This window comes from Gadus chalcogrammus, chromosome 12 (genome assembly GCF_026213295.1).
Source record: "Gadus chalcogrammus isolate NIFS_2021 chromosome 12, NIFS_Gcha_1.0, whole genome shotgun sequence".
NCBI classification, from domain to species: Eukaryota; Metazoa; Chordata; class Actinopteri; order Gadiformes; family Gadidae; genus Gadus; species Gadus chalcogrammus.
Window position 1 is genome coordinate 1300051 of NC_079423.1, and position 14709 is coordinate 1314759.

General features: G+C 43.0%; 1 long non-coding RNA gene across 1 annotated transcript; it reads left to right on the forward strand.

Annotated features, from left to right (window-relative positions):
- Positions 1-471: 471 nt before the first annotated feature.
- On the forward strand, positions 472-6975 carry LOC130393165 (uncharacterized). Its single transcript, XR_008897090.1, has 2 exons — positions 472-862; positions 4361-6975. It is a non-coding gene; the product is annotated as an uncharacterized LOC130393165 (long non-coding RNA).
- Positions 6976-14709: the final 7734 nt, after the last annotated feature.

Consider the following 14709-nt stretch of genomic DNA (forward strand, 5'->3'; position numbering starts at 1 on the left):
TAATTCAATACGTGAAGATTTGGTGATAGAGGTAAAGCATCTTCTTTTAAATATTATAAGCCTTGGTTTAGTTATTCAGTTCTGTTGGATTCCAGCCCACCATGGAATATATGGCAATGAAATTGCTGATAAATTAGCTAAAAGATACTAACCTAATTAGAAGAATTTAACCTTAAGTATATATATTTTTTTATTTTATTTATTCATTTCTTTTGTTAATTTGTTTTATTTTGTTTCGTTAGTTTGGTTTTTTCTTTGAATTTGTCACAAACTCCTGTGTAGTAGTCAAGTAGGTGGCGGTATATGGGGAAAAACTATGATCCACCACTAAACTAGAAGAAGAAGAAGATCTCTGCATCCGGTACGTCACGGAATAGGTCACGTGTCTTGGCCCCATAACGCGGAAGCAAATCGCTCCTGTATGTTGCCCTGCGCCACTGAGCAGTTTGCATAGGAATGAATGGGCGGCCATTTTCGGTCTGTGGTCCATCCTTTAATATGTCCATGGTGTGCATGTGAGAAAGGTTTTGGCTTTAGTGTCTTGTGTGGCAACATGTAGTTTGTTGTCATGGTGACTGTCAGCTGTGCGGCAGTCCCAGCCAATCACGGTGGGAGACTATCTATAAAGGCGGGCGTAGAGCACCTGTCGGCCTCTTGCTTGCCGTAGGCTGGGTCACGTTGCGCCTGGGCGTCCATTTCCGCTTACGTGCGGTGACAGGTGAGCTGCCGGTCACGGCTGCATCTCTCTCGCATGTTGCCCATCCAGTACTAATTTTAGTTATTGTTTTGTAAAGGCTCTTGCTTGCCGGAGGCTGGGTCACGTAGCTCCTGTGCGTCTATTTCAACTTCTGTGCAGTGATAGGTGAGCTGCCGGTCACGGCTGCATCTCTCTTATACGTTGCCTTTCCAGCAGTGGTGTATAAAGTAGGCCTACTCAAAAGCCATACTTAAGTAAAAGTACAGTACCTTACTGGAAAATTACTTAAGTAAAAGTAAAAGTCACCTTTTAGAATAGTACTTAAGTAAAAGTATTAAAGTATCTGATCTTTACTGTACTTAAGTATCAAAAGTACTTTTCTGATATTAAATGTACTGAAAGTAAAAGTACAAGTAACCGTTATCGAAACTCCTCCCTATAACTGCCCTCGTCCAATCATGCCTTAGCACTAACTGGCTAGATAGATACCTCGCCAGAGATGGAATAAGAATAAATAATCTTTATAGGTTATTAGCTAGCTTGAAATATTATATACAAATATTACCCAGCGGTGAAAGAACCTTACTAGTTTAAAATGTTGTGCTGGTGGTATTTATTTTGAGGTCGTGAAGTTTCTAATTTTTTGATTGAAACCTGTATGATTTTGCTTCGATTATTGTTGTTTCCCCTTCGTTGTTGATCTTTTTTGAAAACATCCTTCCACTGCATATTGCAGTCCATTTTGCCATGATCTGGATGCTGTCGCGGAGTTACTCCAAAAAAAAATCACTGACAGATATCGTAGCCCGACCTATTATCCCGCAAGCGCTGGTACACGTTACTTAATATTGATTTTGGTGTCATCCAGGATCGCGGATTTTCGGAAAACTTAAGTCCCTGCCCAAAAAGGGTATTTAAATTAGCTTTGTAGCAAAAATGGCACATATACAGCGTATTGAAGTGTATAAGATAGTAGCCGCGTTTACATGGACACATCTATGCCGCATAGATTTCTATGCGGCATAGAAAATGGTCATGCAGGCCTCGACATTAACGGTTGCTCGCTTGCCCGGGGCAACCAAAAGTCATATTTGGGCAAGTTGAGATTGATTTCTGGTTGCCCGAACGGGCAAGTGGATTTTGGGTGGATGTTAATATAAAGACTATTTATTCAAATATTTTTAGAAACTGCAGAACAACCTTTTTTGCAGCAAAATAACACAAAATATAAGTATTTGCAATTGATCAGCGCGCCGTCTTCTCTTCTCTCGGAAAGCGAGTTAAAAGACACGCATCGCTTCAGTGCGAATATAGCCCCGCCTTCTGTCACTCGCAGTGCGTTCTCTGGCCGTGATTCGAAGGTGTTAGCTGAAGGTTAGCCAACAAAGCTAGCATCGCAAGTGCAGCGCCTCCGTGAACGGTTTAGGTAGAAGGAAAATGGAGGTGTGCAGTTTGGAAGTACTTTGGATTGAGGCAAATTACCAAGGAAAGTCATATGCAAGAACACGGTTTTGGGTTTCATAACTGTGCACATGCACAGCAATAGCGATCTTTTTCACGAAATTGGACCCTCACAAACTATATATTACATGAAAGCTGAGCTTCCACTTATTCCAACAGTCCAAACCATATCATTCTGTGACTAAAACTCGCAAATAACAACTTAAGAAGAAACGTCCCCTTTTCTTTTAACAACCAAAAATGAAGTATTACCTTTGTGATTTTTGTCCACAAAGTTGATTCTGGTCGAATAAAACCACCATAAACAGATAACCCAGTGTCTGGGCCAAATTTTGCAACTAAACATGGTATTTTCAATCAATGAATAAGAGAAGGTTTCTTAGGAAATGGGTAAATTGCCTTCAATCAGAAAACGAATTCTTCAGCGCAATCTAGTGGCCATATGTTTATTTGCGAGTGTTTGGCTTGGTGCAGTCGAATATATTTGCCCTGAAATTTAAATAGAGGTGTCAAGTGTCAAAATTGTAAGATATCTACCTTTATTTGTGTCTCAGAGTAAGACATCGCTCCCAAATGATAACGACCAACTGATAATTATTTCAGGTGGAAATGTTGTCTTCCACTTATGCTGTGTTCCATGGCTTTATTCACTTTAACCAAGTATCATCCCCATTGAATATTTCACTTGCACAACAATCTTTCTTTGGCACAAATATGAAATTATCGCCCAAGCAGTTGTGGAGATATACTCTATTTACTTTGGGTACATTCTTTCCTGAAAAAAACTTTTCCCCTGATATCGAAAATCCTATAGAATATCGATATATTTTCAGGTATAGTGTCAAAGTTAGAAAATCCAGTATCGTGACTGACAACACTACTTGGCGATAGCTTTAATAGGTTGCAACGGTGGACTGAAATCACTTCATGGCACGATGTGACCGCTCGATAAATAAGTAAACAAAGGGAAGTTTGTTATTTTTTAAGCACAACATGTGTGGAAGCTAACATTCAGCATTCAAAACCAGGCTGCATGCCTGGCAAAAAGAGGCCTGTTCAAGATTCTGATTATAATTTGGGCAAGTGAACATCACATTCGGGCAAGTTGAACCTGACCTGTACTTGCCCGATGGGCAAGTGCTTTTGAAACCTTAATGTCAACCCCTGTCATGTATACGCCTCATTCGGAATACAATTATCTGTTCGGCATAGATTCTATGCCGAATAGAATAGGTGGTGTAGTCCGTTTTAAATCGCCATGTATACACTTATTCCGCATAGATTGGGGTTTAACTTAGAGCAGCCGCAGTAGTTCACTGAGCTCCGTCTGTACTTTTAAGCACACCGAACTTCACCGCTGTCAAGGAAAGTGGATTTATTACCTGATTCACGTCTTTGTTATCACTCCGTAAAAGTAGTCCGGTAAGCGTGTCCGGTTGCTAAGCGACGGGACATGGGTGTTTATTAATGAGGTGTCCGCGCGCGTCCGAGATAACTGTAAATGAGTAGGCTACTACTAGTACTTTTGCAGGCTGAACGTTAAAATACTTCTTAACTTAGAGAGATGGCAGCTGCAGTAGTGCGCAATTGGACCTTCGAGGATTCCTGGTCACTAAATTCCCGTAAGACCACTCTCTCCCACCAGTCTTGGCTGCGGACTCGCATCCAAATTCCTCTTGTTTGCGGCGGAGCATAGGGTAAATATAAAGATCTGACGAGAAATTGACGTTGCTGCGCTGTCCTCCTCCTTCTTAATTGAAGGAGCAGGCAGAGAAAAGCTCTCTCCTGCTGTGCTTTCATTAAAATCAAATTTAAAATCCCCGATAGTGATAAGACATCCATTATGTCGCCGCCGGTCCAGAGACGTGTCAGGTGTGCGCGAGAGACATAACGGACACTTTTGTTACTGCCATGTAGGGGTGTGCCAAAATATCGATACTGCGACATATCGCGATATTTCGTCTTGCGGGACGTTATCGATATGCTGACGTCAAATATCGATATTTAAAGGTCCCATGACATGAAAATCTCACTTTATGAGGTTTTCTAACATAAATATGAGTTCCCCTAGCCTGCCTATGGTCCCCCAATTGCTAAAACTTGCGTTTGGTGTAAAACGAGCACTAGCTGTTCTGCTCGCCTTTGAAAAAACGGAGGCTCAAGTGTGCTGATTTGGAATGTCTGTATTCTTGACGTCATCAGGAATCTCAGCTCCTCACCTTACTCTGCCTGGCCCGCCCAGAGACGTTGGCCCGCCAATGAGACTCGACCGTGCGAGCGCCACATGTGTGTGTTTGTGTGAATACACACACTGTAACGCAAGTGTTTCTTGTCGGTTCTTTGACATGTCTTGTATTTCCACAACGAGACTGTTGTGGGGGTTATGCTATCTCAGCCATGGTTGAGAAGGAATTGGGAGAAAGGAACTTTGGCTTTGACTGGCTGAAGTACATGAACTGCGTCATGCCGCCGGTTGCCACGAGGCACCATCGCCCGGCAGCGGGCAGCCGGCAGCAGGCAGCGCGCGGTTCAGTCGACTTCAGGTTGATGTGAAAGTGGAAGAACCAGAGACGTCGCAGAACCCGACAAAGTCGTTTGTGATTCATTATATCGTCTGGAGGCGCACACCGCTTTTGGCCATGATAATATGTATTAAATGATATAGATTTCTATGTATTATATGATATTATTTAGATATAGAGCTCCAGGACTGTATCGCAAGTGTTGTACACTTCCTTGTTATTTGGATAACCGTTCTGTCGGACTCTCGTCTCTGGTATTTCTACAACGAGACTCGTATTGGGGGTTATCTCAGCCAAGGTTGAGAATGAATTGGGGGGGAAAGAACTTTGGCTTTGACTCCCTCAAGAACATGAACCACGACATGGAGGAGAAAGTGATTGTTGGCGGCGAATGTCTCCAGCTTGAGACCCGCTGAGGGACCACCGCCGGAGGCGGAGGTGGCTAAGCGCTGCCCGGGAACAATCCCTTTCTCCTCCTTGTCGTGGTACAGTCTACTTCACATTGATGAGGACGTTGAAGAACCAGGAACGTCGGAGAACCCAACGCGGTCGTTTGAGATTCATAATATCGGCTCACACATCTTTTGCCGGTTATAATATATATTATATGATATAGATATCTATGTAGGCTATATGATAATATTTTGATATAGAGCTCCAGGACTCCCGTGTGTTCTAGAATATTTACAGAACACGGCTAAAGGCTGTGTGCGCCTCGCCATTGCGATACATCCACTGTAAACAGAGCGAATGAAACTAAGCAATGAAATGTTTTCTGCATTTATTTTGTTTTCTAATTTTCTGTTACTTTGCATAAAATGTTTTTGTAATCAATTCTGAATTTCTTCAGTGACACAGATATCGTGATGTATCGTAGGTGAAATTTCTTGCAATATATCGATAATCGCAGAATCGCTGTATCGTGATATTATCGTTATCGTGGGTAAAATATCGTGATCGTATCGTGGGGTACCTAGTGATACCCAGCCCTACTGCCATGTATACAGTACATTCGGAACACATTTTAGGAACAGATCTATGCCGCATAGAAATCTATGCGGCATAGATCTGCCATGTAAACGCGGCTAGTGTTGTAATACTGCGTGTACAAACCAGCCTGATACAAATAGTAGAATTTTGATAGCCCTTGCCCTCGTCCTAGCCATGCATTTGTGTGTTGACAGTCGTAGGAGTTTTGATCGACGTAGCAACAGTAACTAAGCAAGGGGGCTTTGCGAACGTGCGCTGGGACAGCTGATTCGCCAAACAGGCTCGCAGTCTGTGTTCTACCACAGTCACTCCCCGACGTTATTCTCATATCTCTCATGATTCTTTTTTTTTTTTCTAAAGATGAGTTGATTTTGTAACGAGTAACGAAGGTTTCAAGGGAAATGTAGCGGAGTAAAAGTATCCGTTTTCTTCGCAAAATGTAGCGAAGTAAAAGTAAAAGTACAGAGAAATATAAGTAGTAAAGTAAAGTACAAATATCCAAAAAAACTACTTAAGTACAGTAACTAACTATTTCTACTTCACTACTATACAACACTGCTTTCCAGTGCTAATTTTAGTTATTGTGTTGTAAAGGGCTCACTTGGATGTTGCTGCTGGCTGCGCGCTGCTCATCGATACATAGCCGATGTCGCCTACTGAACTGTCGCTTTTGTATAGCGTCCCGTTCCCTGCTCCATGCCACGTTGGCCGGGACTGCCCGATTGGGTGGCCGACAGTAGCGGCGCAGCGGCGGCCAATCCACCTATAAAAACCACTGCTGCTTTGCTTCCACGTTATTACCGCCTTGCCAGGGCCAGCTCGGACCCGATCGCTTTGCCGTTCATTCGGCTAGCGATAGTTTGTTCCTTTTCCTGTTGTGTCGCTATCTCTTTTGTTTAGTTGGTGCAACTACATCTTAAAGTGTGTATGTTATGTTATGTAAGAGTTTTTGCTGATTTCTCCTTGTGTTTAGTTATTATAGATTTTGTTTATTTAATTAATTTCTCTTATTATTATTTTGTTTCCATTATGTTTTCTAACTGGTTGCTCTGCGATCCCCCTCAATTCAGGTGCTGAGCCTACGGTGGTGGACTGGTGTCCTGGTCACGGTGTCCCTTTTGTATTGTGTTTGCAGTTGGTTTATTTTTCATTTGTTTTACGCGTGGTGTTCCTGGGACCCCCTTTCCTTTGGATGCAGGTGTTCACAGTAGGTCTCAGCACTGATTGGATCTCAGCACCCAATTTCCCTCCTTAGTGAGTAATTATTTAGTAGTCTTAAGAACAGACATTTTGTATAAATAAAAGTATTTTTGTATGATCGAACTGCCGTCTCTGCCTCATTGCATAACGGACCTCAGTGCCTTTGCTTCATTTGTGCTAGTCCACTTAAAATAAATCTCTGGGTGAAATTCCCAGGGTGGCGTTGTCTGGCAATAATTAATGCTACCGATACTGCCTTTAAGAAAAAGGGGCATCACTCCATAGCTCGTGCTGCCACATAGGCTATAGGCCATAGTCAAGTCAAGTCAAGTTTATTTATATAGCACATTTAAAACAACAGTAGTTGACCAAAGTGCTGTACACAAATACAATATATTTGTGTACATAGGCAGAGATACGGACGCAGTAAGGTATTGCAGTAATACGAGTGATTGAAATTACCATTTAAACCACCAAAGTGGTCCAAGCACAATGAAAACAGTTAATACTTCAAGTCACAATGGGCGCAGCCATCTTGAATTCTGTCTCGGAATTTCGCTCGGTCACCGCTGAGTTCAATCGAGATGGCGAGATCGCCGTCCGAGGAAAAGGGGCGTGTTTGTGCGTGTCGCTAGGCAACGCCCTCGGACCTCCGAGACGGATGGATATTAAAACGCACCATAAATGAGTAGGCTACTACTTGTACTTTTGCAGGCTGAACGTTAAAATACTTCTTAACTTAGAGAGATGGCAGCTGCAGTAGTTCGCAATTGGACCTTCGAGGATTCCTGGTCACTAAATTCCCGTAAGACCACTCTCTCCCACCAGTCTTGGCTGCGGACTCGCATCCAAATTCCTCATGTTTGCGGCGGAGCTTAGGGTTAATATATAATAATACGTTGCTGCGCTGTCCTCCTCCTTCTTAATTGAAGCAGCAGGCAGAGAAAAGCTCTCTCCTGCTGTGCTTTCATTAAAATCAAATTTAAAATCCCCGATAGTGATAAGACATCCATTATGTCGCCGCCGGTCCAGAGTTGTGTCAGGTGTGCGCGAGAGACATAACGGACACTTTTGTTACTGCCATGTATACAGTACATTCGGAACACATTTTAGGAACAGATCTATGCCGCATAGAAATCTATGCGGATCAGATGTGCCATGTAAACGCGGCTAGTGAGGCTATGAGCCGCTATGTAAACAACATAGAATGTTACCAACCATTCCCGTGACGTCATCGTATTCTGAAAACAGAGATGGCGGCGCACAGGCTGAAAACATTATAATTTATGCAACTTGTTTGTGCTTTATTCTGAATAATGGTTCATATTTCCGACTTTATTTGTATTTATGGTATATTGAAATATTTAACTAGTGCTATAGACATCTGTTTATTTGATTGCTTCCTTTCCACTTTAATATAAATAGTTAGGGTTAGCTGGTATGGCGTTATCTGGTATGGCTATAGTCTAATGTTAGCTTAGTTCGTGTTGTTTCATCATGTTAATCGCTAGTAATAGTAAGTCATTTGTAGAAATATAGCCTATCATCACACTGTAGGAATGTCACCCACCCTCCATCGCGTACGACACTGACGCTCGTAATCTGTAGTGCAAGGGAGTTCGTGCACATATGGCAAGCCATCCCCGCCAGAAAACGGCATCATTTTGACGTGTATCACCTTCATTACGCCGTAAAAAACGCCGTAAAAGGTAGAAAAACAACGTATTTTTCGCCGTTATGCGCAAAAAAGCGCCGCTTTTTACGCCGCAATTAAACCTTTCAAGAGCGCGCGTAAAAAGCGCTGTTTTGAACATCAAACCACGCGTAAAATACTGCGCTTTTGTGCACATCACAACGCCGTAAAATACGGCGTTTCTTTAGTATGCTAATAATCTCCGCCCTTCTTTTCTCTCAGCCAATGCATTTGAAGTGTTTGCGCCCAATCGCTGAACAAGAGAAGCAGACCAAATCAGTTCAGCCAGCACAGATCTGCTTTGAGGAGTTCTCCTCTCATTTGTTGTTAGTTGTAGCGTCATATAGATATATATTAGTAAATCCAGTTACAACAGTGTGGTCACCGTGGCCGTGGCCCAATCGATAGACGCTTGCTCTGTAGGCAAGAGGTTGTTTTAAAAAATAAATAAAAATACATTTGCGTCCTCGGCAGCCAGTCAGTTTCGTTCTCAGTGGGTGCTGGTCTCCGCCAGGGCTGCGCCTTGTCACCAATCCTGTTTGTGCTATACATGGACAGGATATCAAGGCGTAGTCGTGGTGGGGAGGGTTGCAGTTCGGTGGTCTGAGGATCTCGTCACTGCTTTTTGCAGAAGATGTGGTCCTCATTGGATCATCGGCCTGTGACCTTCAGCACTCACTGGATCGGCTGGCGGCCGAGTGTGAAGCGGCTGGGATGAGGATCAGCACTGCTAAATCTGAGGCCATGACTCTTAGCAGGAAACCGGTGGATTGCTTACTCCGGGTAGGAAATTAGTCCTTAGCCCAAGTGAAGGAGTTCAAGTACCTCGGGGTCTTGTTCGCGAGTGAGGGTACTATGGAGCGTGAGATTGGCTGGAGAATCGGAGCAGCGGGGGCGGTATTGCGTTCGTTTTACCGCACCGTTGTTACGAAAAGAGAGCTGAGCCGCAAGGCAAAGCTCTCGATCTACCGGTCGATCTTCGTTCCTATCCTCACCTAGGGTTGGGTGATGACCGAAAGGACGAGATCGTGGGTACAAGCGGCCGAGATGAGTTTTCTCAGAAGGGTGGCTGGCGTCTCCCTTAGGGATAGGTTGAGAAGCTCAGCCATCCGTGAGGAACTCGGATTAGAGCCGCTGCTCCTTTACTTGGAAAGGAGTCAGCTGAGGTGGTTCGGGTATCTGGTAAGGATGCCCACTGGGCGCCTTCCTTGGGAGGTGTTTCAGGCACGTGCAGTGGGAAGGGGGGGACCTCGGGGAAGACCCAGGACTAGGTGGAGAGATTATATCTCAACACTGGCCTGGGAACGCCTCGGATCCCCCCGTCAGAGCTGGTCAATGTGGCCCGGGAAAGGGAAGTATGGAGCCCCCTGCTTGAGCTGCTCCCCCCGCGACCCGACCCCGGATAAGCGGACGAAGATGAGATGAGATGAGATGAATAAAAATACATGTAAAGACGTTTCAAACGTTCCATCGAGTCTCTCGCATTCTACAATGGCCAGCTTTATTGTTTCCCATGGGAGCCGGCGACTAGTCTGCGAGTGGACTATCTGAAACTAAATCGGATACTAGAATTCTTCTTTGAAGGTTGTGCTCCACACAGAACCTCCTCACCGTCATAACGGAGCACTTCGGGGCACTAGATTGCTTTAGAGCGGTATACTGATCGCGTTGTGTGTCTTTCCAGTGTCAAATAGCCTAGTTCACGAATAAAATCACCATGAGGTTCAAGTGCGGCCATAACTAAGGCTAAATATAATTAGACAGTCTATTGCTGGTTAAGGTGGTTGGCTCTTTTTTCTTCGCTGCGTTCTGCCTTCTGGTGTAGCCTATAACTATGCATGTATCTATTTTTGTTTTTCTGTTTCAGGTTTAAAAAACCAACACACAAAACACAGAAACACAAATGCCGTTTATTTGTTTATTCCTTTTGCCCTTTTTCAGTTTCAAAACCAAATCAGAAAAAACTAAAAACAATCCTGTTAATTGTTTTTTCTGATTTTGTTTTAAATCTGAATATTCAAAGAACGAACCATACACGGATTCTCCTACCTGCTATATTCTATCACTTTACTGACACACACAATGTGTGGCAGTAAAGTGACAAGATCATTCCATAGACAGTCATTGCAAAGCTGTAACCGAGTATTCTCATTATAGCCTAGTTATATCCTAGTTTTGCATATTTATACATTGCATCCTATTTTCATATTTCATGTGGCATCTGTATTTTTATGTAGGCTACAGCATCTGTATTTTAAATGTAGCTTATATCTTCTTTTTACATTTTACCTTTTGCTGAGGTGGGCGCTGTATTAGCCTACTGTATAGGCTGTCTGTATTTGTGTAAGAGTTATTTGTATTGTGTAACCTGCTGGATTATGAAAGTTAGTTTGGGGTAAATAAAGTGTCTGTCTGGGGGAAAATGCCGTGAAAAATGTACGCACGGTGCGTTCAGGATTAGGACTGATATTATGTCGGCATAGGCCTAATCAATCGGGTTTTAATATTTGAAGCATTCATATCAGTCTATTCTTTTCGTAGGATACTCTGCTGTTGGCCTTGATGGGGAGATATTCTTTTGGTTCCATGCACAAATAGTTGAATCCAACAACATTCCTGCGTCTCCAGAGCCCATTTAAGCACCGTGTCAGACTCAGTAGACTGTTTACAAGCCTCTGAACGTTGTTAGAGCATGGCTCCCCAGTTCATCAGTGTCTCTCTCTATGGCTCCCTCACACTCCTTTCCACTGTGTATTTATATCGATTGAACAAGAGAGGATGTTACGATAACTCCGCGAAAATAAAGGCTCCATGGCTGTAATAATTTGAATATAATTAACTTATAAAGCTTGTAACAAGACACCTAGATGATCTGGCTGGCTGACTAAAAAGGCACTGAATTTGGAACTTATAACACAGGCGGTCTGGCTTGCGGACTTAAAAGCATTGCGATCATAAAAGCTTGACCATCTGACAAAAGCACAAATCTGACAATAAATGGATTCGATCCGACAACCTCTTCCCTACATAGCAAGCGTCTCTATCGATTGGACCACGGTTATCACAACGTTGAAACTGGATTACTAATATATATATCTATATGAATATGACGCTACAGCCAAATGAGAGGAGATCTGTGTTGAACTGATTTGGTCTGCTTGTCTTGTTCAGCAATTGGGCGCAAACACTTCAAAAGCATTGGCTGAGAGAAAAGAAGGGCGGAGATTATTAGCATACTAGAGAAACACCGTATTTTACGGCGTTGTGATGTGCACAAAAGCGCCGTATTTTACGCGCGGTTTGATGTTCAAAACGGCGCTTTTTACGCACGCTCTCGTAAGGCTCAATTGCGGCGTAAAAAGCGGCGCTTTTTTGCGCATGACGGCGTATTTTACGGCGTTTTTCTACATTTTATGGCGTTTTTTACGGCGTAAGGAAGGTGATACGCGTCTAAATGATGCCGTTTTCTGGCGGTATGGCTTGCCATATGCACAGATCCCTGAGACAAACGGCTACGTGCACACATGCAAACCCATAGCGAGTGACGTAGGACGTAAAGTCCCGCCCAGGTCGAAGTGGCGTCGATTTAGAGAGTCACCCCAGGAACAGTGCATACTTCCGCAATCCAAAAGTGCTCAGCGGCCAAGCCTGGTATTGCAGCTGTTTTAGCGGGCTGTGGGCGGGTCCCTCGATTCAAGGGGCCCAGAAGTAGATATCTCCGTTGCAACACATTCTTATGGCAAGCCGAATTGTCATTTATTAACTAAGTTTGACTATCCGGAATTTACATTGTAGATATCAACAACTTCATTCAAGATATCTGTAATGTAGTTGTGACTAGTCGAAACGACAGTTAGAGATATCTGTAATGTAGTTTTGACTAGTCGAAATGACTGTTAGAGATATCTGTAATTCAGTTTTGACTAGGCGAAACTGAATTACAGATATCTGCATGTATGACAGAACGTTTGAAGTCATCGATCTGTAATTCAGTTTCGCCAGTCAAAACTGAATTACAGATATCTCTAACAGTCATTTCGACTAGTCAAAACTACATTACAGATATCTCTAACTGTCGTTTCGACTAGTCACAACTACATTACAGATATCTTGAATGAAGTTGTTGATATCTACAATGTAAATTCCGGATAGTCAAACTTAGTTAATAAATGACAATTGGCTTGCCATAAGAATGTGTTGCAACGGAGATATCTACTTCTGGGCCCCTTGAATCGAGGGACCCGCCCACAGCCCGCTAAAACAGCTGCAATACCAGGCTTGGCCGCTGAGCACTTTTGGATTGCGGAAGTATGCACTGTTCCTGGGGTGACTCTCTAAATCGACGCCACTTCGACCTGGGCGGGACTTTACGTCTACGTCACTCGCTATGGGTTTGCATGTGTGCACGTAGCCGTTTGTCTCAGGGATCTGTGCATATGGCAAGCCATACCGCCAGAAAACGGCATCATTTAGACGCGTATCACCTTCCTTACGCCGTAAAAAACGCCATAAATGTAGAAAAACGCCGTAAAATACGCCGTCATGCGCAAAAAAGCGCCGCTTTTTACGCCGCAATTGAGCCTTACGAGAGCGTGCGTAAAAAGCGCCGTTTTGAACATCAAACCGCGCGTAAAATACGGCGCTTGTGCACATCACAACGCCGTAAATACGGTGTTTCTCTAGTATGCTAATAATCTCCGCCCTTCTTTTCTCTCAGCCAATGCTTTTGAAGTGTTTGCGCCCAATTGCTGAACAAGACAAGCAGACCAAATCAGTTCAACACAGATCTCCTCTCATTTGGCTGTAGCGTCATATTCATATAGATATATATATTAGTAATCCAGTTTCAACGTTGTGATAACCGTGGTCCAATCGATAGAGACGCTTGCTATGTAGGGAAGAGGTTGTCGGATCGAATCCATTTATTGTCAGATTTGTGCTTTTGTCAGATGGTCAAGCTTTTATGATCGCAATGCTTTTAAGTCCGCAAGCCAGACCGCCTGTGTTATAAGTTCCAAATTCAGTGCCTTTTTAGTCAGCCAGCCAGATCATCTAGGTGTCTTGTTACAAGCTTTATAAGTTAATTATATTCAAATTATTACAGCCATGGAGCCTTTATTTTCGCGGAGTTATCGTAACATCCTCTCTTGTTCAATCGATATAAATACACAGTGGAAAGGAGTGTGAGGGAGCCATAGAGAGACACTGATGAACTGGGGAGCCATGCTCTAACAACGTTCAGAGGCTTGTAAACAGTCTACTGAGTCTGACACGGTGCTTAAATGGGCTCTGGAGACGCAGGAATGTTGTTGGATTCAACTATTTGTGCATGGAACCAAAAGAATATCTCCCCATCAAGGCCAACAGCAGAGTATCCTACGAAAAGAATAGACTGATATGAATGCTTCAAATATTAAAACCCGATTGATTAGGCCTATGCCGACATAATATCAGTCCTAATCCTGAACGCACCGTGCGTACATTTTTCACGGCATTTTCCCCCAGACAGACACTTTATTTACCCCAAACTAACTTTCATAATCCAGCAGGTTACACAATACAAATAACTCTTACACAAATACAGACAGCCTATACAGTAGGCTAATACAGCGCCCACCTCAGCAAAAGGTAAAATGTAAAAAGAAGATAAGCTACATTTAAAATACAGATGCTGTAGCCTACATAAAAAATACAGATGCCACATGAAATATGAAAATAGGATGCAATGTATAAATATGCAAAACTAGGATATAACTAGGCTATAATGAGAATACTCGGTTACAGCTTTGCAATGACTGTCTATGGAATGATCTTGTCACTTTACTGCCACACATTGTGTGTGTCAGTAAAGTGATAGAATATAGCAGGTAGGAGAATCCGTGTATGGTTCGTTCTTTGAATATTCAGATTTAAAACAAAATCAGAAAAAACAATTAACAGGATTGTTTTTAGTTTTTTCTGATTTGGTTTTGAAACTGAAAAAGGGCAAAAGGAATAAACAAATAAACGGCATTTGTGTTTCTGTGTTTTGTGTGTTGGTTTTTTAAACCTGAAACAGAAAAACAAAAATAGATACATGCATAGTTATAGGCTACACCAGAAGGCAGAACGCAGCGAAGAAAAAGAGCCAACCACCTTAACCAGCA